The 24,522-nt window shown below is 38.8% G+C and overlaps 1 protein-coding gene and 1 long non-coding RNA gene across 2 annotated transcripts in view; one reads left to right on the forward strand and one right to left on the reverse strand.

Annotated features, from left to right (window-relative positions):
- Positions 1-24,522, forward strand: part of LOC129724757 (protein embryonic gonad-like) — a 287,918-nt gene that overhangs the window by 228,887 nt on the left and 34,509 nt on the right. The window lies entirely within an intron of this gene.
- Positions 4,483-5,520, reverse strand: LOC129724758 (uncharacterized). The gene is made up of 4 exons (XR_008727959.1): positions 5,149-5,520; positions 4,792-5,094; positions 4,647-4,727; positions 4,483-4,575 (listed from the first exon to the last, which is right to left on the reverse strand). It is a non-coding gene; the product is annotated as an uncharacterized LOC129724758 (long non-coding RNA).

The following is a 24,522-nucleotide window of genomic DNA, read 5'->3' on the forward strand; positions in this document are numbered from 1 at the left end:
TTGCTTTCGTATCGGACTCATACTGTATCCCTCCCAAAAATGACTACAGCATGCGGCTAAGGCTATATGAAAAACTGGCATATTCCCGGCGCAGGATGTTGTGTCAACCTAAAACGAGGGACAAGCTATTGCAAAGTGGACGAAGTGTTCAATAAGCTCGAATACACTTTTGAAAACGTGTTAAAATTATGAAAATACAAGAGTCAAATTCCATTAACGCAATGTTTATTTAGAACCTATACGGCATATTAGCTGGAAGCACCCCCACTTTGAGCTGTATGACGATCTTGAGACGTTTCTCAAAAAATCGTACGCGCACGCACCTGGTCTTTTAGCATCTCGTACTAGACGAGCGTCGTCCCGACACTATGCATGGACGATATTCGCCGTGTGGGCCGGTGTACCGTCCTGTTGAGAGACGTATCGATTCTTCCATCAGAGGTCCCAAACTGCTGAGGCCACAACCTTCTCCAGAATCTCGGTCTTATACTGCGTGGCGTTGATTTTCACGTTGTTCACGATAAACATGAGTGGGAGTTTCCCACACTTGGATGCGGCACCCCAAGGTATCATCGACGCGGCGCTCTGGAACACGGGTTGTTTATCGACATAAGTGGGGAGATGCTAGCCAACGTCGACACCCATAACCGATCATGTTGTACATTGTGCGGTTTTTGCAAGACAAAGAGTTTCTCCTGATCTGCGTGCCGCGAAAATTCAGGCTTTGTTTAGTCTATTCTTATTTGTAGCCTCCATTATCCCGTGAACCTTGCGTTTCTAGGACGACTTGTATCCCAAGACCTTCGTAAATGCGGTGTTTTTTAAGGTGGCGGAGAAATTTGCAAACAGACATCTGAGAAGTGAATTCAGGGTGTGGGGATGAGACTAGGGGAGAGATGTTGGGGTAGTTACACTCCCCAAACACCTACTGATCCCTGTCCCGACCCTCTAAAACCCCTCCAGTCTCCAGCCCTGGTCTTTCCGGAAAGACGGTTGAGTATTACGTCGGGGAGTGGCTTTTGTGTGTGACGCACCCTCTTTACTTTTATAACCACCTAGCTGGTAGTTAGCTACCACTGGCGTGTTGATAGTTGACCCGCCACACACGTTGCAGCTTCAGGCCGCGCTCCAGATGTCCGGGTGGTAGCGCATCCTCCGAACTAGATTGTCCGGAGTAGTGCTCGCTCTTACGAAACGGGAGCATACGGAAAAGACATGATCAGCAGTCTCCTCCACCGGAGCGGAGCATCGAAAATGACCTACTGGTACCTCGTATGCCTCTTGTGTCACGTTGGTCGGAACCTTCTCTGTCCTCCTTGATGGCAATACTAAGAGGCATCATTCCGGACAAGACACAGATTGCATCGTATGACACCCTACGATAGGCACTCGAAATTCTCGGGCATATGAGCCTGTAGGTACTTTCCAGTTTACCACGGTAACTGTTAGTACCTAGCGCTCTGGATCATACTGGCCTATTATACCTAAGTATGGACGAAACCACGCTGGCAAGAAGTCTTCGCTTGCTGCCATAAACCGCTAAGACCTCATACGACATCATACGAAATAGTGCTGCAATAGCCGATTAGGCCTTCTTACAGGTGAGAAATTCTCGCTGAAACTAGGCCACTAGATGCACAAGGTCTTTCAAATTTGATATAAATGCACATAGTTATTAGAAATAGAGAATAAATGATAATGCCATTTTTGTTTGATCGAATTTGTTGACCCCTTGGTCACCAAGGGGTGAAACAGTTTTCAGAAAAGTTGAAATTATAGGAATTCTTGATGTATTTTTTGAGCTATATCTCTAAAATTCGTTATGTAAAGTACTATAAATAGCACTTTTCTGTAAAGATGAATGATAGGGTTTTCATTTGAAGTAATCAGAATTCAGGCCGCCATCTTGAATTTGGCCGCCATCTTGCATTATATCAGAAAAATGCAATTTTGACCGTGTTCGCAATTACCGATTTTTGATCTGAGACCAGCATTGGAAAGCTGAGAAAAAATGCTATAAGATGCAAGAAAAAAAATAGGTGAGCATAAGTGTTGACCCATCAATTGAACCTATTTTCCAAGCTGTGTGTTAAAATATTCAACGTACACCGCGCGATCAACGTAGTAACCTGTCTACTGAGATCAAGTAGATGCACATGTTATAACCCTACTAGCTCCATATATCGTAATCGATTGATGCTACAACTAGTACGCCACTACTGTTTTTTTGAGTTTAGTGAGACTAATGAATACAACACTAGCATGTTTGATACTAACAAAGCGATAATTTTTTTTTTATTACTGAGCAGTTCCACAAAAATATCCCAGTTTTAATATTTTATTTAAATTGTCGTTTTAATTTGGCTGAAACTTTGCATAGACGTTCCTATACGCAAAAGATGCCATTTTGTGTTGCTGGTTTAGTTTTTTGCAACACGACTCATTTATGTGAAGCTATTAAAAATGCGATTTTGGGAAGGTATTGATGATTACAAATATTTTCAGGGCCAAAATGGTTTGTTTGATCGGTATGACGTCTTCTATAAAGTTGTAGATAATATTTTTGTCTCTCCGATAAAATCTACACCTTAAAATTTTTTTTTTGAAAAACAAATTAAAAAAATGTAAAATTATCGTCAAGTTTTGCCGGGGGGTTAATGAAGACATAGAGAACTAATATTTTGTAGGAAGATGCTCTGCATTATGAAGAACCATCGTGCAAAAAATTAACGCTCTACGACATCATTTATTTGACGATAAAACTTGACGATAATAGAGCCGATACCTATCTAAAAGCTCATTTTTTTTAAATCTATTTTTTTATCAAGACTACAAAGGATTGTTTCAATATTGCAACCAAAGAAAAACTTATAGAGTGTTTATTTTTTTCAGAAAGACAGAATTATTATCTACAACTTTATCGAAGAGGTCATACCGATCAAACAAACCGTTCTGGCCCTAAAAATATTTGTCGTCATCAATACCTTCCCAAAAAAGCATTTTCAATAGCTTCTAAACAATAAGTCTTTCTCGAAAAAATTAAAACAATAGCACAAAATGACATCTTTTGCCTATAAAAATATCTATGCAAAGTTTCAGCCAAATTAAAAATGACAATTTAATCGTTATTTACTCGGCAGGGTACCCGAGTACCTTTTCAGACTTTATTGCTTTAAAAAACGAGGATAACCTCAACTCAGCCAGTTAAAACTTATGGAATGCTGCTTTTTCATCATCAGACAAACAATGTTTGTATTAACAATGTTTACGAAGATCAAAAATTAAAAAAAAAAGACAAATTTTCAAATCTTTTGACGGGTCAAGATCGAAAATCGGTCAAGAAAAGACCCTGCAAACCAGAAGTCGTATAAGGATGTTGTTTTTAAATCATATAATTGTGCAGATTGAGTCAAAGTAACATGAGACGATTGAATCAAAGTAACATGAGACGCAAATCAGTTGCAATCGTTAAAGCTGCAAAGTGAAAATTTATCTACAATCTTATTTGTAGAGCCATATATGAGTTCATTAGATATGGATAGGAAATCGTAGAACGCGTCTGATTTAAACAAAATGTTGAAAGTTATTTATATGGTAATATAAAATTGGATTACATCGTAACTATTAAACTGTCAAAACATCGTTGAGCGAAATAAAGTGAGTCGGTGTTTTCAATGGATTCATTTGTTTTGAAAAATAAATTAATACGCTTACGCAAAAGTGGCCAATACAGCCGACTTTTACAAAAACAAAGGAACAAATTTGCGGTACTTGCAAGAACTCCCGATTCGCTATCACAACAGCTACCGGATTCTAAACCGATAACTATACTTGACAATGTCGTGTCAGATTTGCCTACGATTGATGAAACCACTGATATTACTTGCACTCGTAGAACATTTGAAGGTATTTCTCAATAAATCACAATATGAATGTTGGAACAATTGGAAGTTGGAAGCATTGAATTTGGCAATTCGCAAATGGGTATCGCAATTTCAAATATCGCAGACGGCAACAAAATCATTGATTGATATACTTAATATCCATTTGCAATGGATGCAATGGGTTCCAAAAGACCCTTGGACACTGATGAAAACTACCAGATGCCCAGAAATAACAGAACTGAGCAATAACGGCAAATATTGGCATCATGGACTGGAGAAAAGCCTTCAGAATCATCTGAAACACATTTCCACCGACGTTTTTTTTCTAAATATAAACGATATAATACGATGCTTACATATTTTGTTTGTAGAATTTTTTCTCTTAAATCAATATCGAACTGCTCTACTTGTTCCTCAACGTCAATAGGAACGTGCTTTTTAATCGTTGTTTCCTTACTGGTTGATTCGTTTCTATGTCTATCACTGCTAATCACCTCGAATAAAGCTGCTAGACGAGTGAAATTTGACTCAAAACATTTGTCTACAGCCATGGATACTGCATGATCGATAGCTCTCTCAATTCTTTCGTCCAGTAAAGACTCGATTGCAACAGGAATGGTTTCATTCACGGATTCAGAAATTGTTTGCCTTATCAAGGTGACAAGGTCGTATACTGTTTCACTTGGTGCACCTGTAAAATGATTTAAACACACGACGGTTTAGCATGAACAAATGGCAACAAACAAAATCGAATGAACATACCTATCTGTTTCATGTTATTTTGTTCATTCTCATGAGAAATACTGAATTCAGGGGCATTCATAGTTCCGTATATTGTGTGATCTGAAATATAGCGAACACATACATTGCAGGTAATTCCACACATTTATCGTACTGGAAAACCTACCTGAAAAAGCATTTGAAGTCTGCAACCCTTCTATTTCAATTTGTCAATCAATCATTTTTATAAGATCATGGGAGGTTCGTTCACTATTCAATTGAATTGATGATTCCGTTTTCCACGACGTAGTGTCAACAGGACCGAAAGGTGGCCCTTCTTGTGTTACATTTAGCTGCATCGATGCTTGGGTTTCGACAAATTTTTGATTATAAAGTATTGGTTCTGGTGTTGGTATATATATGGGCAGTTTATTCAATGGTGCTTGATTGTTGGTTAATTAGCTGCTTTTCGAGTTTTTATTCACTATATCTGTAAAATAAGAACTAATCACGTACAGAAATCTCTATAAAGTTATTTGCTTACCTGTCAGCATATCACTAAAATCGGTTGTATCTGAAACCGACTTTTTCTTCTTCTTTTTGGTGGATTTTAGAAATTTCGTTTTTCCTTCAAAATCGGATACATCTTTTCTCGAAAATTCATCAACAGCTGCTTCTGCTTGATCGAATTTTCAAAACTTTCTAGTAATAAGCACGGGTATGGCCCTTGTCGACTCACGAAAAGCCGTGCCATCTTTTCGCATCTTTTCAATGCTCTCATTGTTAATGGACTTTGGCCACATGAGAAACTCACCTATGATCCAACTTGTTGGAACAGCCAGGATTTGCAGCCGCCCATTTTCCAGAAACTGCACCACTCCGAACATATAGATAATAAACAAATACTCGCGGCAAAACGAACAAAACAGAGCGAAGCTGACACCGTGTTTCGGTTGCTGTACAGATCTGTTCAGTGTTACCAGATATTTTGTTTGCGTTCAGCAAGTATCTGGGTTTGATGTTAGCGTTATTTAAACCTGGATCTCGCTGATTAAAGCAATATTAATAAATGTTACTGGGAACAACAATATTCATTAATATTCGTGGGAACTCTGTTTGTTGAGCAATACCGAGTTGTATATAAGGCAGACATAAGTTGTACAACGTAGGTGGTGTTTTGCTGTAAGCAGTTTACGTTTGAAAAAGATCAAACTATGCCAGATAAAGTTAGTTTAACTCATATATATGTTTTGTAGAATGTGATATGAAATTAAATGTTCATAATATAGATGCTCATATGGTGGCGCGGATCGTAGAAGGACTATGGATTCAAAGGTCTAGGTATCGAAACTGGGTATGTTTCAATGAGATAAAAATGTCATAATAAATTTACGCTTTGCTCCAGAAAGTAATCCATGCAGAACAGATATAAAAAAAGTTGGATACATGTATTTACATACAAAAAAAAAAGCTTTTAGTATTCATATTCAAGATTTCTCTATAAAAAGTATAACGCAACTCTAAAAAAAATGTTGTGAGATAATATTTTTTATTTTTCGACTTGGTTATCTGGTTACATAAATTGCCTGTTGCGAGTTTATTTTTAGATATGCATATTTGAAGTCATACAGATCATTACACACAATTTTGTGTTGGCATATTTAAAATCATATTAAATGCAAAGTTAAGTTATATACAAAGTTACTATTAGCACCTTATCAAATCATATGAAGTCGTACAATGCAAAAAGGTTTTTCCACATGTACGTATATGGCCTCCAAATTTGTACACATAGCTATGTTCTATGCATTTTATATGATCATTTTATGCCGAATAAAAGTTTACTTAACAAAGTTGTAGTTGAATAAAGTAAACCAAATTGTTGGCTGGGGAAAAAGCAAGAAGCATTTCATTTTGTGGGTACCCGTGTACCCTGCCGAGTACTTACGTGTGTTAAAATTGCCGAGTACATAACGGTTAAATAAAATATTAAAACTGGGACATTTTTTATGGAACTGCTCAGCAATAAAAAACCAATCGCTTTGTTAGTATCAAACATGCTAGTGTTGTATTCATTATTCTCACTAAACTCAAAAAAAAAACAGTAGAGGGTCTCAGTAGACAGGTTACTACGTTGATCGCGCGGTGTACGTTGAATATTTTAACACACAGCTTGGAAAATAGGTTCAATTGATGGGTCAACACTGATGCTTAGCTAATTTTTTTCGTTCATATTATAGCATTTTTTCTCAGCTTTCCAATGCTGGTCTCAGATCGAAAATCGGTAATTGCAAACCTGGTGGAAATTGCATTTTTCTGATATAATCCAAGATGCCGCCAAATTCAAGATGGCGGCCTGAATTCTGATTACTTCAAATGAAAACCCTATCATTCCTTTTTACAGAAAAGTGCTGCTTGTAGTACTTTACATAACGAATTTCAGAGATATAGCTCAAATAATACATCAAGAATTGTCAAAATTTCAACTTTTCTGAAAACTGTTTCACCCCTTGGTGACCAAGGGGTCAACAAATTCGATCAAACAAAAATAGCATTATCATTTTTTCTCTATTTCTAATAACTATGTGCATTTATATCAAATTTGAAAGACCTTGTGCATCTAGTGGCCTAGTTTCAGCGAGAATTGCTCAGGTATAGTCGACGTGACTCCCGAACGTGAGCTTATTGTCGACCATAACCCCTAAGAGCCTCAGAGATCACTTTGAGATGATGGTGCAGTCTCCAACTCTGACCACCGCCTGTTGCTCCGATTTACGGTTGTTCACAACCGTGACCTTCGTCTTATGATGTGCTAGCTCCAGTTTCCTAGAGCGCATCCAGTCCTCGACCCTGCGTATACAGTGCGCGACCATCAACTCGACCTGTTCAATCGACTTGCCTTAAACCTCTAGCGTTATGTCGTCTGCAAAGCCGACAATCACAACCTTGAATTTGGGAACTTAAATTTCAACACCCCGTCATACATGACATTTCACAACATCGGACCCAGGATAGAACCTTGCGGAACCTTCCTCGGTGTTGTAAACAAGTACTCGTTTCTGGAAGTTATTTTCCAGAATCTTGTACAGCAACACCGGTACATCGATACTCCTGAGTGCGAGCGCTAACGAGTCCCAACTGGCGCAATTGAACGCATTCTTCACGTTTAGCGTGACGATTGCGCAAAAGCGTATTCCTCTTCTCTTGCGCTGGAGTGGTACCTCCGCCGTCTTGGTGACGGAGGATATGGCATCCAGCATGGACCTGTCCTCCCGGAAGCCGAACTAGCTACTTGCCAGACCGTGACCACCCTTCGTGTACTTCACCAGTCTACTGAGGATAATCCTCTCAAGCACCTTGCCCGCAGTGTCCAGCAGGCAGATGGGCCTATATGCCGATGAGTCCCCTGGCGGTTTACTAGCCTTCGGCAGTAATACCAGTCTCTGCCGCTTCCACCTGTCCGGAAAACGACAGTCATCCAGGCACCTCAGCAACAGCCCGGGGGCCGTTTTTATCGCCAGCCTGAATGTCAGGTAAGGGATATCATCTAGTCGCGGTGCCTTGCACACCTTTAGGGATTTGATGATCACGATGAGTCCTCATTCGTAACCCTTGTTTCCTCCTCAACTTATCGGTTAACGGTTGTCGTCGCTCACGGATTGGATTCGGCAGGCTGGCCGACCATTCCTGGTCTATGTCTGAGATACTGGAATGTCGAACGTGAGACACGACCGCCGGAGGTCAAGGGCTTGGCTCTTGGCGCGGAAAGAGTTCCTCGATGATACGCTCCAGCATCGTTGGTGATCGTTCTGCAGGCGTCAGCGCGCTTTTGGTCTTGGCCATTACTATCCTGTAAGCGTCACTCCACGGTTTCGTATTGGCACTCGCACATGGCCTATTATACATCGCTATTAGTGTAGCCATCGTATACCCTCCAGTTCTTGATGATCGACTCCGCACCATTTTTGCTGTATGTACTTTTGTTCCCAACGTTGGCAAGATCTAGGTTGAGCTTTGCCAAAGGCTCCAACAAGATCTGACCCCTCTGGTTCGTGAAGTGACTTCCCCACTCAACAGCCCAAGCGTTGAAGTCGCCCGCCACCGCCAACGGCGTTAGGCCCGTAAGCTCCATGGATAATAGATCGACCATCTGGCTGAACCTTTCGGTAGACCAATGTGGCGGAGCATAGCAACGGCAGTAGAACACTCCGTTAACCTTGGTAACTACGCACCCTTCTTCTGAGGTTGAAACAACCTCCTGAACCAAGAACTTGCTCATCGTCCATATGGCCGCCATACTGCACTTATCCACAACCATGCGGTAGTGGTCCGATATAATGGCGATGTCCGATAACGACTCAGTGGCTGCTTGGTGTAGCAGCTGCTAAACCACGATGCAACGGTTCAGATTCAATTGCGTCACCCTTGCGGCCGTGGTTTTGCAACCGGCTTTCCGGCTGGGCACCTGGGACCTTCCATAAAGTATTTGGCGTCCCGTTTCCTGGAGCATACCATACACTTTGGAGACTCCTCGCCGTCTTTTGCTTTATGGCCTGCACCTCCAAATCGCCTGCACAACTGGCTCCTATCGGGCCCCTTGCGGTTTCAGGACTTATGTCTTTCCTCAAAGCACCGGAAGCAAATGTCCGGTTGCTGTAGTATGCTCAGGGGGCATACAGACCAGTCGACCTTCAATTTGCTTTCTTTCAGGGCCAGGTTAGCGACCGCCGGCGCTAGTCGGAAGGTAGCTACCGCACTTCACTTTTAGGGCTTGTGCAATGTCGCACCCCTCAGTGATTTTGTCCAGGTTTTTAAGCTGGATAGTCACCTCTGAGGTGAGTGCCCGCTTTTGCACCTCTTTCTTTAGGGACTTTTCAGCTACCGTTTTGTAGGTAGCTCCCTTGTTCTTGGCGTCCTTCCCTAGCTCAAGTATCATCTCGCCAGTGCGAGATCGTCGGATACTCCGCACATCCGTCCACATATCCTTGAGCTCGGTTTTACCCCTCATTTTTTTCAAGACTTTTGAGTTCTTGGACCAATCCGTTTTGAATATGAAGGCATTCCCCCTACTCCGCGTCTTTTTGACCTTTTTTTGGTCCTCTGGCCCCGCTACGGTAGTCCAAGGGTTGCCCGTAGCCTCCACCTCGGCCAGTTTCCCGATGGACCTTGAACCGGTTGGTGTGCTAACCCGCCGGAATAGCACGACCAACCGTTTCTTGGTGTTCCCGGGGGCCGTTTCCCCCGGGGCTGCCTCGTTCGCTTAGCGACCTGCCCCGCACTGTGGGGCAGAACCCAAAAAAGTCGCGACAAAACTCAAAAAAAAAAACAAAAATCTGTTTTAATGCCTCATTCTACTTTCTACTTGCAGTAGACATGTTGTCAACTCGTAATCATGATTATTTACGCTGAAAAATAATTTAGAAAATTAACTATAATATTGTGAAAGGGAGGATTTTCAAGGCTTGTAAAATGGAAGAAAAATATTTCACAGATATTTTTCAATAGCGAATGCAAACACTTAGGAATTAATAAGGTAACTCATATGATCCTCATGAAATAGACTATTAACTAAAAGGTAATGTGATATTAAGACAGTTTTATTGAAAATAGGATCGTAGGAGGCTTAGTATGTAAAACAAGTTTTTCTGTAATTTTTCATCATTTTCGGCAAAAAGTTCTACGTTGTTTTGATATGACACTATTATTGAACTTAAATACAAGGTATTGACTAGTACTAAACCAAAAATCAGCTGCTACTAGTTGCGACTTACCGAGTAATTCGAGGTTTCGCAACGATTGTTTTCATGTCAATTTATGTTAAAAAACGTTAATAAGCAGTGTCCGTATCGATGTTTTTCCTACAATAGGCTTTGCTGGATGCCTGAGTATGCAACACGACCATAATTGTGTTCGGGGGCCTTTCAAAACTAACGTCCAGTAGTATGAAAACCCCTCGGAAATAATTATTAGTGCTAGGAAACAGTTTGTTATTGGGTGAATAGTGTTTTAAACAAAAATAAGCGTTTAGTATCCACGTTAAATGAAGTAAAATTAAACAAGAGAAGCTTTAAGAAAGCGTACATGACCAACAATGTTCCTATTTGAAAAATTTTGTCACTAACAATAACATTGAAATTATATTTTATATTCTTTCTCAAAAATGATGCCACATCATAGTTTGACAAAAAACTATACAAAGTCAACTACAAACTGTTACTCGACAGTTCGAATATATACGAAATTGGAACAAATGTTCTAAGTTCCAGTTATATTTAATTACTGAAATTTTGGCTATATGAATAATTAAAATAATTTTATCTCGTTAACGCTCAGTCCTATAGTTGTAAAATGTTCGACAACTTTATGTCAATTGTTGATATAAACAACTTTCCCTAAGACACAAAATGGCTAGCACCATTTTTTCAGAAGATAGATGTCAGCGTCATCTGTAGGAAAAAATAAATGCTGCCTGAATCCATTTTTCAAAAAGTTGTTTTCTATGGTGAACAACATTGCTTAAGACATAAACACTGTGGAAACAACCGTTAAAGAGTTATGAGGTTTTGTCGCACCAACTGCCAAACTGCCGCGAACGAAGGGGCGTCTGTCTGCAGCTCTTTGGATGCAGTCGCCCTCCAGATCCTGGCCGCCTTCTCGGCCGCCTCCACTCGAGCTATGAGCTCTTCGTGCCCTTCATCAATAGTGCTCCGAAGCAGGAGACGGCTCTGCTTCAGGTCGCCAGCGATATTCCGCCTGTTCTCCGAGAACTCGATTATAGCGTCGAGTTGTTCGGACAGCGCCGCCATTCTCGACCGCGTGTCCATGCACCTTTCAACAGCCTTGACTAGCAAGGGACCGTCGACCGATATGTCTGATGTGGAAACGGACGAATTCGCCGTTTTTCCACCTCCAGGGCTTGCCGCATCCGTCTTCGCCTTCTTCTGCGGAGACCGCTGGATGCCACCTCGCGCGAAGAGATTTGGTAATCCCTCCGCATCTGTCACATTTGTCTTCAATGGATTCATCTTTAGTTTATTGAGTTCCCCTTCCAGCCGCTATCCTATGTCGCCTATGTGGTCTCATGGTGGTCTATGCCGGAGCAGTGAGGTCATGGCTAGGGTAAGCAGTAATAGCGCTTCATAAACAACTATGACTCCCCCGACCGGCGCAAGTCAGGAACAACCATCTGATCCTACTCTTGCCTGGTTCTCGCCAGGCAATGGACTCGGAAGTTCCGAGTCGGAACGTACTGAAAGGCCTGCCAGGTTTTATGGGACGGAGACCCCTGCAACGGGTACCACCTTGCCGTTTTAAGCCGTTATCACACGACTTTACCCTTAGTAGCTCGATGCAGGTGCCAGCCCTAGGACATGGTACCATTACGAGATCCAACTCATATCCATTTTCTACGCTGTCAGTTATCATAACTGGGACCTGTCCTGTCGACTGTCCCTGGTTCGACCTGTAGCAATCATGTTGGTGAATTTTAAGTTGCATAATTGTTATTCGTCAATTTTCGAACTTATAGCTGAGAATTTTTTTTAAATAAACGTTTTTTTGGAGGGAAACCCGTTTAAAACCGTTATGCGCTCGACAAAAAAGTACCGTTACGCGTCCAACGGAGTACCCGGGTACTCACAAATTAAAATTCTTATAAGTTTTGCAGTTTTCCTCCTATGTCGATAGTTTTAGCACCAAAAAATTCAGTAGGTCATCTATATATTTTCGAATAAGCGTTAGTGGTGTCCCGTAAGAATTTTCTTATATCCGGAAGTCTGGTTTTCCGGGTATATATTCCGAAAAAAAAAACAATCTGCGAAAGGGCGTATCGTTGAAAAAAGCAGGGATAAAAACTTTAAAATTTCTGCCTTACAGTGACGAACCCGCTATTCGACCAATTTAATATTCATTAAATAAATGATCAAACCAGCAAGAGAAGCAATGGAAGGACGAGTGATGGAATACAACGATTCTATGGCACTTATTAGAGCCATTTACATAACGTTCGAAAAACTAAAAACAGAAGAGAGTTCTAAAAAGTTATAATATGAAACAATAAATGCATTGAAGGAATTACAGCGTTAGAAACCCATCTTCGAAGGTCGCCTTATTCAAAATCGACGATACTGAGAGATTCTATTCGCGAAGAAACAATAGAGCGATTCAACCGTTGGCCCAAATTCTAAATTTGACGATTCGCATTGTTTGATCAATGTTTATGTCCGGTTTTATTTTGGACCGAACCGGGCTAGGTAACGGACTGGGTTAGGCCAAAATAAATTGAACTGAACATAAACATGAATCACAAGAAGCACACTGTATGAAGTTTAGATACTGTCTGAATATTGAATATTTGAAAAAACTAGTCTTGTGTGTCATTTTTTGCCCACAATTTTTTCAATCCAAGAAATCAAAAAGGGAACAATAAAAACTTCTGGAAGAACCGGTCAAATTTTGCAGCAAAACTTGTTTTGCATTGTTCTTATATAATTAAACATATAAAAATGTGATTGGTACTCTCATTAAAATGACACATTTAAAAAAACTGGCATTTTCACTCCCAGACGCTGGTTCGGACATCCGAAACGGAAGTACCTATGCGGATCGTCAGTTTCAACTTCGCCACGAATCAAGCGGGCCCACAAGAAGATTGAGTAATTTAACCTTTTTGTCATATGAGTTCGACCGTTTTGATTGTTCGGATTTAAACTTGGTTTTTTTGAGATTTAATGAACTACTACTGGAGACTATTCAATAATGCTTATTGGTCATATTTCAGATTTTTCATTTGTTTTTTTTACTTAGTATCAATCAAATATATGAGAAAATTGCGTGGTGGGGCAATGAAAACGCGTGGGGGGCTAAGCCCCCCCTAGTCTCCCCGGTAGCTACGGGCCTGCCCCTGTATTGTGTGCCCTCGACGATCGCCACACGTTGACCCGCGGTAGCATGCAGCTCTGCCAGCAGGGGCAGTCCCGATAGACCATCCAGGTCAGCAGCGGTCTTCCGGATCGAGTGATTCATTTTTCAATGAACCCGCTCCCTCACCACCTTAATGGCTACTTGCGCCCTAGCCTAATGTGGTCTCCTGGATCTCGTACGGTTATTAAACAAGCCCGTCTCCCGGTACCGACGGATAGTGGTATAGATGAAATTACGTTTCACCCCGTAGGATTTCAACCTCCAGAATATGTCACCAGGTTGCTCACCTAGCGCAAACAATTTTACTACAACGTCGTATACAGTTTCATCATGCGCTGTAAGCAAACAACAAATGACAGCAAGTCAACACCGTGTGCGGTGTTGGTTAGGCTATATATGCTTAAGCTGACACACAACTAATACGCAGAATGCACATGGTGAGCATCAAACGAAATCTCGTATTACAAAACTTATATCTGGAATTTTTTTAAGCGGCCGTGAAGCTAAAAAATTTGAAAACCATTGCTCAAGAGGTCTTTAAATTATAAGAAAAATTTAATTATGTAACATGTTCAAAACCTCCCAGCCGTTCTCGAGGTACGAAACTGGTCTATCAAACCAATCCACAGTGGTTCGTAAATTCGTTGAGTTTTATTATGGAGCCTTCAACTTCAGCGGCACCACCTAATTCAATGTCTAGTAAGCTGTCAATTCATGGTGTTATACATGTATTTAAATGTCCTCTTTCAACCATAGAAACCGGATTAGGAAGATAACATATATATGAAACAATGAAACATCGAAAATTACCAGAAGAAATGAAAATTGCAGCGAAAGACATTTTTCCTGCTGATAAGTATAATGAACTTTATATTTTCTGGAAACAATTCAACACGAGATTTAAGCGATCACAGCGAAAGATGATGATGCTGTTGATGATTTTTTCAATTTGTAATTAGTTTGTATTACTTATGTTGTTTTAGTTTATTCAAAAAATATATATATATTTAGGCAAAATTTGTTTAGTTCGAGGGGTCGTCCATAAATTACGTTTTTTTCAATGGGAAGGACGCCCGGTGGCACTACTTGTGGTCAAAGATCATATAATTCTATAAAAAAGGAAAAAGGGCCAAAAAAATATTGAAATTGGCTTTCGTGCTTCATGGACGGCCCTAAACAAAAAAAGGATACCAAATTCGTGTTCAGCGCCCCAAAATTATGAAAATACCAAGTTTTTGTCGCATTTATCGACACTTTTTTTTGCTTGACCAGCCTTTGTATGGAGTCGCCCCACTGTGCAGTCGTCTATGTTCGGTATTCCGCTCGGGAGAAGATTGCTGATGTCAGTAAGATCGTAGGGCTAGCCACTCAATTGTCCTGTACACCCTGTTCTAATTCTGTATAAGAAGAAGAGAAGGAAGTGACATGCTTATAATTTTATGAAAGTTGTGTGTGTAATTATATGTCAACCCTACTATTTTAAAGCTCTACTATATCGATTTGGTTACTCTCACTAGTGTCCTCAATAACAAAATGCATACAAAATGCATGCTTGCTGTACAGAATCATACTATTTTTTGAAAGATTGGGACGACTGCGACCATTGCTTGTTGTGATCTTTTGTGGTATGTGTCTTCTTTAGTCTAGGTACTCGTGGCAGACATATAACTTTTGATGGAAGTGATCGTCCTTTTCATATTGCACCTTTTCTCCCAATTGGGCACTGAACTTGCCATGAAATGTTTTGCCTAATCAGGATTTACCGACCAGACCTCGAAAGGCTCCATAGTTCCTTTTCTACAGGCTCTTATTCTGCGCTGTATTAATGCATTAATAATTAATTGGTTTTTGATTGATTAATTTGTTTTAGATGATGCTTACTTGGACAATGTCATCGAAAAAGTTTGCGCAGGGTTCGCAAGTCCACCAAAGATGGTGTTGAACATTTTTTGTTAAAATACCACGCGTTGGTCTTCTACAAGCATGATCCAATTCCCATAGATTAAATACAGGTTTTAATCTGATTTCGCATAAAATTGTGTAAACGTAATAACTCAATCATTTATTAGATAATTACTGAATTAGTTCGGTGAAGATGCTATTATGTTAGTGGTTTTTATGAAGAGGTTAAAAAAGGTTAAACGCATAAACAAGTTGCATTATAGCTAAGACACATTCGTGATACTGGTTTCAAACCTTATCAAAATTGCACTAATTATCTACAATGTTGATGTGGTTCACATCATCCAACTTTTGCATGTATGAAATAAGTGAAAGTTTTTTGTTGAGCTTCGGCTGTTAAAAATTTAGAGCAAAATTGAAAGCTGCTCATTCTTCATTTCAACTTTGACTGACACCGACCTCAGTGATGCACCTGAAAATTGCGAGCAAGTGAACCTTTTGAGTCATGTTCGCCTTTGGAACGAAGAATGTTCGACTTCAAATAAATCATCCCGAGTACGCATTGCGATCCCACCAGTGGCGGGCGAATGCGACAAGCGTAGCATGTCGTCTAGCATTGCTCGCATTTTTTCCCTTACTCGGGGCAGCTTACCGCGTAACATATCATCAGACCCACACTCATCGATCGCAACTTCCAATCTACTCACCAACCACTGTTCGACGTGTAAACAAGCCAGCCACTATTTGTATTAAAAATGTTGAATAATTATGAAGTCAAACATCTACCACACTGCCTTGCCTGCCGTGGGTACTTGTCAGTCCTTCTTGGCATCGCTGACAATATCTACCTAGTGGCTTCACTCATCAACCGGACCCGCGAATCGGAGCGACCGTCTGTCATTGCTACACATTAGCCCCCGGACTGGAGCGATGCTTTTTGCCCTGTAAGCCACTGACTGCACCATCTATGGCATGAAACTATTGATCCAAGAGTTCTTACCGCACCAAGGTCCCGCTCTCAATGGGGACGGTCGATGGTTTGGGACGTATTTTTATTAATTTTTTTCTTCTTTGCTTTCCTCGGTTTCAGCCACAACGGCCTCAGTCAGGCAGCCACACAACTCGTAGGTCTCGAACGGCGAAGGTGCAGGCAGGTTGATTTAAGCGACATTTTGCGCTACTCAAATCGATTTATTGCCGACTAATGTTTGTTATGGGTCGGTAATGAAGAGGAAAAACGGGCATCAATCGAGAGGAAAATTAGAATCGATCGATCGATTTATTGGATCAGTTTTTTTATTACTTGTTTTGTACTGTGGAGGCACGATGCAGGTGATGCAGCGAAGGGAAACCATGCTGTACGACTTTTTTGCTATCAATAATAAGAGAATTTGCGCTAAATATCAAGGAGTAGAGCACTGTATATATCGTGTATGAGGTGAATGTACGGTTTAACTGTGCGAAAAAGTCGGATATCTTACCCTTTTTGTACGACAGATTACTAACCGGCATCAGCTCCGAAACAGCAGCAAAGCAACTCGAGCCTGGCAAGCGATCAAAAGCGATTATCTTGTCCGGATCTCATATAAAATTCATCGTCAACCCAGCGCGAGGAATCGGGACTGAAGCTGAAGTTCAGTTTGGCAAGCGATCCGTTTGTGTTGGGTTGCGCTGCGATGTTTGGATAGGTGCGCAGAGTGCAGATGTCATAAAATGTTACATGTCTGTTGATGCGGTGTGCGGTGCCAGTCAGCTCCTTTCAGCAGGTTTCAGCAGGCCCACCACCAGTCGAATCGTAACTATATGTGGACTGGTTGCAGGTACACTGACTTGTGGTCCAATGCAGATCACTTCAAGTATAATGCCTTTTATCATTGTGTGTTGGGTGGATTTATTTTCTATACTCAAGAGATGTATATAGATTTTTTTCCTAGTTTGAGTGAAATTGTAAAATTTTTAAATTGAAAAAAATGACAATTGTTATATTTGTTTTTGTTGTAACTTTCCTGATATTTTCATTTTGCGCCAGCTCGACTGAGGGACTTGCAGCACCTTCTCATAATTCAATAAAACTTTTTCGGTGAGTAGGCCTTACTACGCTTTGCAACACTGTATACTTTTTTTTGAAAACGTATCTGGACTAACAGTTGAAAAAGTCTGAAGTTTTTGAACCTTTTTATATAAAATCGATATATCTTAATAATGACGAGCGATAAAGAAAAGTTAGAAATGAAGAACTTTCAGGGAATTATCTGAACTTTTATTTAAAAACAAAGAAAAAATTTGATATGAGATATTGCACTGACCAAAATTCTTTTGAAAAATAAATGATTAAAAAAAGGTCATCTACAATTTTCCACGATATAGTTCTTGGTTGGGCCTGAAACTTTTCTGAATAAACTTGAAGTTGGCACTCTAAGGAAAAAACACTCCCTGACAAAAAACTTTTTCATATATACGAAACATTTTCAACAAAAAACAGTGTTCGAGTGGGAGCTTTTGTTAGCAAAACTCTATCTCTTAGGAGTGTCCGCTCGAATTTGTTCAGAAACGGAATTGTCTATCTAAAATCTTATTTTGCAAAAGGAAGAAGTCATCTGTCGAAAACTTTTCCCTATCTCTCGTCAATATTTAGATATATTGATTTAAAAAGAAAGGTTCTTATACTTCAAACTATTTTAACTGTTATTTCGGTTAAATTTTCGAAAAAAATATGCAAAGTTGTTTGGTTTAGTAAGGCTTACCCACCCACAAAGTTCCATTGAATTCTAAGAGTGTTAACATCCTGTCGTTTTGGCGCAAAGTCAGTGTTATTCATTTATATAAGTTTGCACTTTTAGTTGTTTTCATTTCATTTTTCATTTATGTTATTCAAGTCGTTTATATAATTTATGTCATTTATGTAATTTTTATCATTCATGTCATCTTTGTCATTTATGTCATTTATGTCATTTATGACATTCATTTCATTTATGTCATTATTTCATTTATGTCTTTTATGTCATTTGTGTCATTTATGTCATTTATGTCATTTATGTCATTTATGTCATTTATGTCATTTATGCCATTTATGTCATTTATGTCATTTATGTCATTCATGTCATTTATGTCATTTATGTCATTTATGTCATTTATGTCATTTATGTCATTTATGTCATTTATGTCATTTATGTCATTTATGTCATTTATGTCATTTATGTCATTTATGTCATTTATGTCATTTATGTCATTTATGTCATTTATGTCATTTATGTCATTTATGTCATTTATGTCATTTATGTCATTTATGTCATTTATGTCATTCATGTCATTTATGTCTTTATGTCATTCATGTCATTTGTCATTATTTGGCATTTCTGTTTTTCGTTACTTTTGTCATTTGTTTTCATGCTGTCATTTTTGCTATCATTATCACTGTTTCCATTTTGGTCATTCTTGTCATTTTTGCGATTTTTGTTTTTTTTTGTAATACATATCATTTTTGTAGTTTTGATCATTTTTATCATTTCTGCCAACTTTGTCCTTGTTTCATTTTTTTCTTTATGTCATTTTTGTCATATATTTCAATTTTGTCATTTTTGCCGTTTTTGTCACTTCTGTCATTTTTGTTCTTTGTAAATTTGTTTTGTTTTGTATTTTTTGTAATTTGTAGAATTTCTATCATTTTCGTGATTCTTGTAAATTTTGTAATACATAGGTACATATGTATTTTTATTGTTTGAGTTATTTGTAACTTTGGTAATTTTCGTAATATTTTATTTTTTGTCTCTTTGTGTTTTGTCGTATATGTCATTGTTGTCTCACTATTGTCTTTTGATATAGAACTACGTCTCTCAAAAAGTTCGGCTACATAGGGATGTATAATGAAAATCTAAAACCGGAAAAAGTGAAAAATATGTCCAATTTCAAATGCTTATAAATCGGTTATTTTTAGATGGATTTTCTTCATTCTTGCAGCAATCGATTGGACAATCTTCTAAGAATTCTCCCGGATGCAGACAATTGGAATTTTATTATTCAAATTATTGTACTATTGAAAATTGTTAAGCATTGTCAAAACGCAAAATTCAACCTCGGATTGGTCGTTATGAGTGCTTTCCCCAGCACGGTCGACCGACATATTCATAGACCTAATAATACGGAATGTGCTGTTTGGCCTATATGAGAGCCTGTTTCAGCCGAAACTGCTCATATTAGTTCTAGCCAGCGACTTCAGTAGTTCTCATTCAGCAGCAACAGCAGTGGTATCAGCAGCGATAGTGCCAGGGCCAGCTGGCGCAGCGGCACTTCCTCTAGTAAAAAATCACCTTTGTACAGCTTTCAACTGTATTATCAGAAAAGTTCCTTAATCCCCTCTGTCAAGAAAGCACACAGACGCGATCGGCATTATATCTAATATGATATTGAACAACAATTGTCCTTATAAACAGTAAACAATAAACAAATTATTGAAGATTTGATATTTTCTCGTTTTTCGCCAGAATTAAAAGTAAAATGTTATTTTAATCTACATGCTTTCTGACTGTCGAAACTTGTTTGCGTTGTATAGTGTTTGCTCCATTCCTGTTCAGTAATATATGTGCAAACTAAGATTCGGTAGTAATTAAACTCCTGTTTTGCACAAAATTTTAAACATATTTAATACAAGTAATGTAACAAACAACCTGATGTAGTTCTACGTCAACCGGTTGTGGCTTTGCGTACAACCCTTATGATTTTTTTAAAATTTTTATCTTTTTTGATGTACAGGACGGGCTCGATTATCCGGAAACTTGATTATCCGGAATTTTAGACTCGATTATCCGGAATTTTATTTTTTTGGTGTCCGTTTTCAATTTTTATTCCGAAATTTTGCCTTTACCATCCCTTCTGGCATATTTATTACCATTTAAGTCACTTCCGGCATGTTTGGGACATGTTCGAATTAAGTGAAAATAATCAATGTCCAATTTTTTTTTTGCTTCTCAAGATTTTTCCCCTTTTCGCCTCAGAAATAACTTCTGGTTACGCCACTGCATCATACAAGTAAAGTAAAGAAAAGAAATATTTATTTTATGTTCCTTAATCGCAAAATTTCAGTATTTTTTGTGTGATTTAATTATCCGGAAAACTCGATTATCCGGAATGAATTTTTTTTTGATGTTCCGGATAATCGAGTCCGACCTGTATTTGACATTTTTGAAATATTGGACAGTTCTGACATTTTTGCACTTTCTGATATTTTTGATGTTTCTGGTAATTTGGATATTTTCAACATATTCGACCAACTTGATGCATTTAAAAGTTTCTATTTGAAAACGTTGACTTTTTTTTAGCTGAGCATTTTGTGTGTGTGTGTGTGTGTATGTGTGTGTGTATGTGCAGATTTTTATTCTCACTCACTTTTCTCAGAGATGGCTGGACCGATTTTCATGAAATTAATTGCAAATAGAAGGTCTTGTTGTGCCATAAGACCCTATAAAATTTCATTCTAATCGGAATTTTTGTTTAGAGGTTATGTATCAAAATGTAAAAATCATGAAACATCATTATCTCTAAAACCACACAACCGATTTTAATAAAATTGATTCCAAATGATAAACCCTTAACTTTTGAATTTTATAAAGATTGAACTTGTGGTTCAAAAGTTACGAAAAGAAACGTGTTCTGAAAACAGTTTAATCTCACTCATGTTTCTCAGAGATGGCTGTACCGATTTTTATAAAATTAGTGTCAAATGGAAGGTTTTGTTGCCCCATAAGACTTTATTGATTTGTTTTGCAATAGAACTATTACTTTGACTGTTATGTTTGAAAATGTGAAATCCAGCTATGAAAAGGAACATATTCCGACGATTACTTGGACTCACTCACTTTTCTCAAAGATGGCTGAGCCGATTTCCACAAAATTAGTGTCAAATGAAAAGTCTAGCTGCCTCATAACACCCTATTGAATATTACTGTAATCGAACTGTAACTTCGTCTGTAATGTACCGAAATGTGAAAATCACGAAATTTCATTATCTCAGAAACTACACAACCGAATTGATTAACATTATTATCAGACGAGCGGACTAGTTAAGCGTTAACTGATGAATTATGATTGAACACGTGGTTTCAAAGTTTGGCTGCCCTATACGTTCCCATTTCATTTGATTATAATCGAACTTTAGTAATCGTTATTAAATTGTTAATGAAACAACGAAAGTCTATTATCTCAAAGATTACATGACTTATTTGAACATAACTAGTGTCATACGAACGAGTTATCTCTCAAACTTACAAATAACAAATTTCATAACAATTTGATATGTGGCTCGAAAGCTATGGAAAGAAAAGAAATTCAAGGGCTATTTAAAACGATACTTGCTTTGATCGATATTTGTGACCTCAATATAATTCAAATGTGGTATCGTACTATTTGAACGTTCCAAATTCGTTGATTCCTTGCGATGTGTTTAAAGTTTGCAAATGCACGGAGAATCGGTCATAGGATATGATCAAAGTCAAATAACAAATCGTTTGAAATGATTGGTTGTATCGAAATGACAACATCCTCGACTTTTGGCTTCTGTACATCGCCTTAATACTGAATATATTCATATTGGGTGGTATTCGGTCATTTTCAGCAGATTTTCTGGCATCAATCTGACACCGGAAATACCCATATTGGAAGGTATTTTGTTATTTTGGTTGTTTTCCAGAAACTAAAAGTGGCCGTCTTTAAATCCAAAATGGTGTCCAGGGTCAATGTTTGGTTTCTATGCATCATCTCGATTACGGAAATATCCATATTGAGTAGTATTCGGTCATTTTCGACTGTTTTCTAGAAGTTGCCATTAAGCAATTCAAAATGGTGCCTGATGGGTTATTTTAGGCTGTTTTTCACAAACCGGAAGTCGCCGTCTTGGATTTCAAAATAGTCTTTAGGATAATTTCTGGTCTCTCAGCGTCATTCTGATTGAAGAAACACCCATATAGGGTTTTATCCGATCATTTTCGGCTGTTTCCCAGGAACCGGGAGTCGCCAACCTAGAATCCAAAATGGGGTCTGTGGTCGATTTCAGCTGCTGTGTATCATTCTAGTTCCGAAGATAATCATGTTAATCGGAAATTGGCCATTTTTGGCTGATTTCTAGAAACCAAAAGTTGCCATCCTACACGCAAATTTGAAGTCTTGTACAATCATTGTGTCTTCCCGATTCGCACAAATGTTGCACAGAAATCGCATAATAAATGTGTGAAACGCATAACGCAACAGTTGTACTGCGAATACATTGACATAGAATGAAATCAGAATATGTATCATACACCGACACTTTATTTCTCACGTCGAGTGTATTAGTGACTGCACGCGCTTTTTTCTCAAGCGACGAGAGAAATTTCTCCCTCGCTCGTAGAATTTCAGACACGTGACATACAATTTGCAGGTTGCTCTTTCGCTTCTCTTTCGGTTCGGATTGCGACGCGCAAGGCGATATCTCGTTGCTTCACGAAATGAGCGAGACACCCGTGCTGCACATACTTGATACCAGTGTTGTTAGTCTCTCACTCATACTGTCGGTGCGTGCTTGCTGCTATTTAGAGGAATGCATGAAGAAGAAAAAGTATCTCGAAAGAAGACTTGAAAAGCGTAGCATATGTCTTGTCCTCAAGCAGAAAGGAGGAGAATGGTTTTGCTTCTCGCTCGCTTTGCAATGCTGCTTGATACCAGTTGAAACTGTTCAGGTGTAGTAGTTTGGAGCTGCCAAATACATTTAAGAAACCATAGAGCATTAATTGCGTTATGCCCAACACGCAATGATTGTACTGGTTCCGAATTACATCAACAATTGCACTAAAAACGCACAATTTTGTACTGGTTTCGCACCATCCAACTTTTGCGTGTACAATTCATAATGGTGTCTGAAGTCAATTTTTAGCTTCTTGCAACATTTTTGCTCCGGAGATACTCATATTCAGTGGTATTTGGTCATTTTCAGCTGTTATTCAGAAACCGGAAGTCGCCATCTTAGAATTCAAAATGGTATCTGTGGTCGATTTGAGCTCCTGTGTATCATTCTAGATCGGCCATTTTTGGCTGTTTTCCAGAAACCGTATGTTGCCATCTTACATTCCAAAATGTTACCTGAGGTGGTTACCAATTATGGAACATATTTGTTACCACTGAAAACTTTCAATCACCAAATATGGTTCCATTTAGTTGATTAGTTCGCGAGATGTGCAGAAATTTATGCAGAAACATGTGCTTCCAGAAGAGGGAGAGGCGTCGAACCATTATGGACATATTTGTCACCTCTCAAAACATTCTCATACCAAATTTGGTTGTATTTTCTTGATTGGTTCTTGAGCTGTGCGAAAATTGTGTTTCATTTGTATGGGACCTCTCCCTTATAGAAAAGGGAGGGGTGTCGAACCATTATGCACATATTTGATACCTCTAAAAATATTCACCTGCCAAATCTAGTTCCATTCGCTTGATTAGTTCTCAGGATGTGCAGAAATATGTGTTTGTATGGCACCCCTCCCTTCCAAAAAAAGGAGGGGTGTCGAAACATTATGAACATATTTTTCATCACTAAAAACATTTACCTGCCAAATTTGGTTCCATTTAGTTGATTAGTTTTCGAGATGGGCAGAAATTTGTGTTTCATTTGTATGGGACCCCTCCCTTCCAGAAGAAGAAGGGGTCTCAAACTATCATAGGAACCTTTATCGACACCAAAAACCCCTACATACAAAGTTTCACGCTGATCGGTTCGGTAGTTTTCGAGCCTATATGGATCAGACAGACAGACCGGACTGAATTTTTATATGTATAAATTACAACATCAATTTTTTTAGAACCTAAAGAGTGAATATATATTTATTGGATTGAAGCGTTCATGTAAATCTATTTTTACAAATAATAAGTTTGAATGAGAAAGGCTGGGTCTGACCGCTAGGTGGATTAATTTAGGTTTTCATGTTTTTCATCATGACATTCGGACAATATAGTTGACATTCGGACAATATAGCTTTTTTACACATGTGTGTTTGATTTGACATGCACTAAGGTCGCTTTTACGCGGGTTTCTCTTAACGCGGCTTTTTTTACGCGGATTCCGGAATTTACG

This window comes from Wyeomyia smithii, chromosome 2, assembly GCF_029784165.1.
Source record: "Wyeomyia smithii strain HCP4-BCI-WySm-NY-G18 chromosome 2, ASM2978416v1, whole genome shotgun sequence".
NCBI lineage: Eukaryota > Metazoa > Arthropoda > Insecta > Diptera > Culicidae > Wyeomyia > Wyeomyia smithii.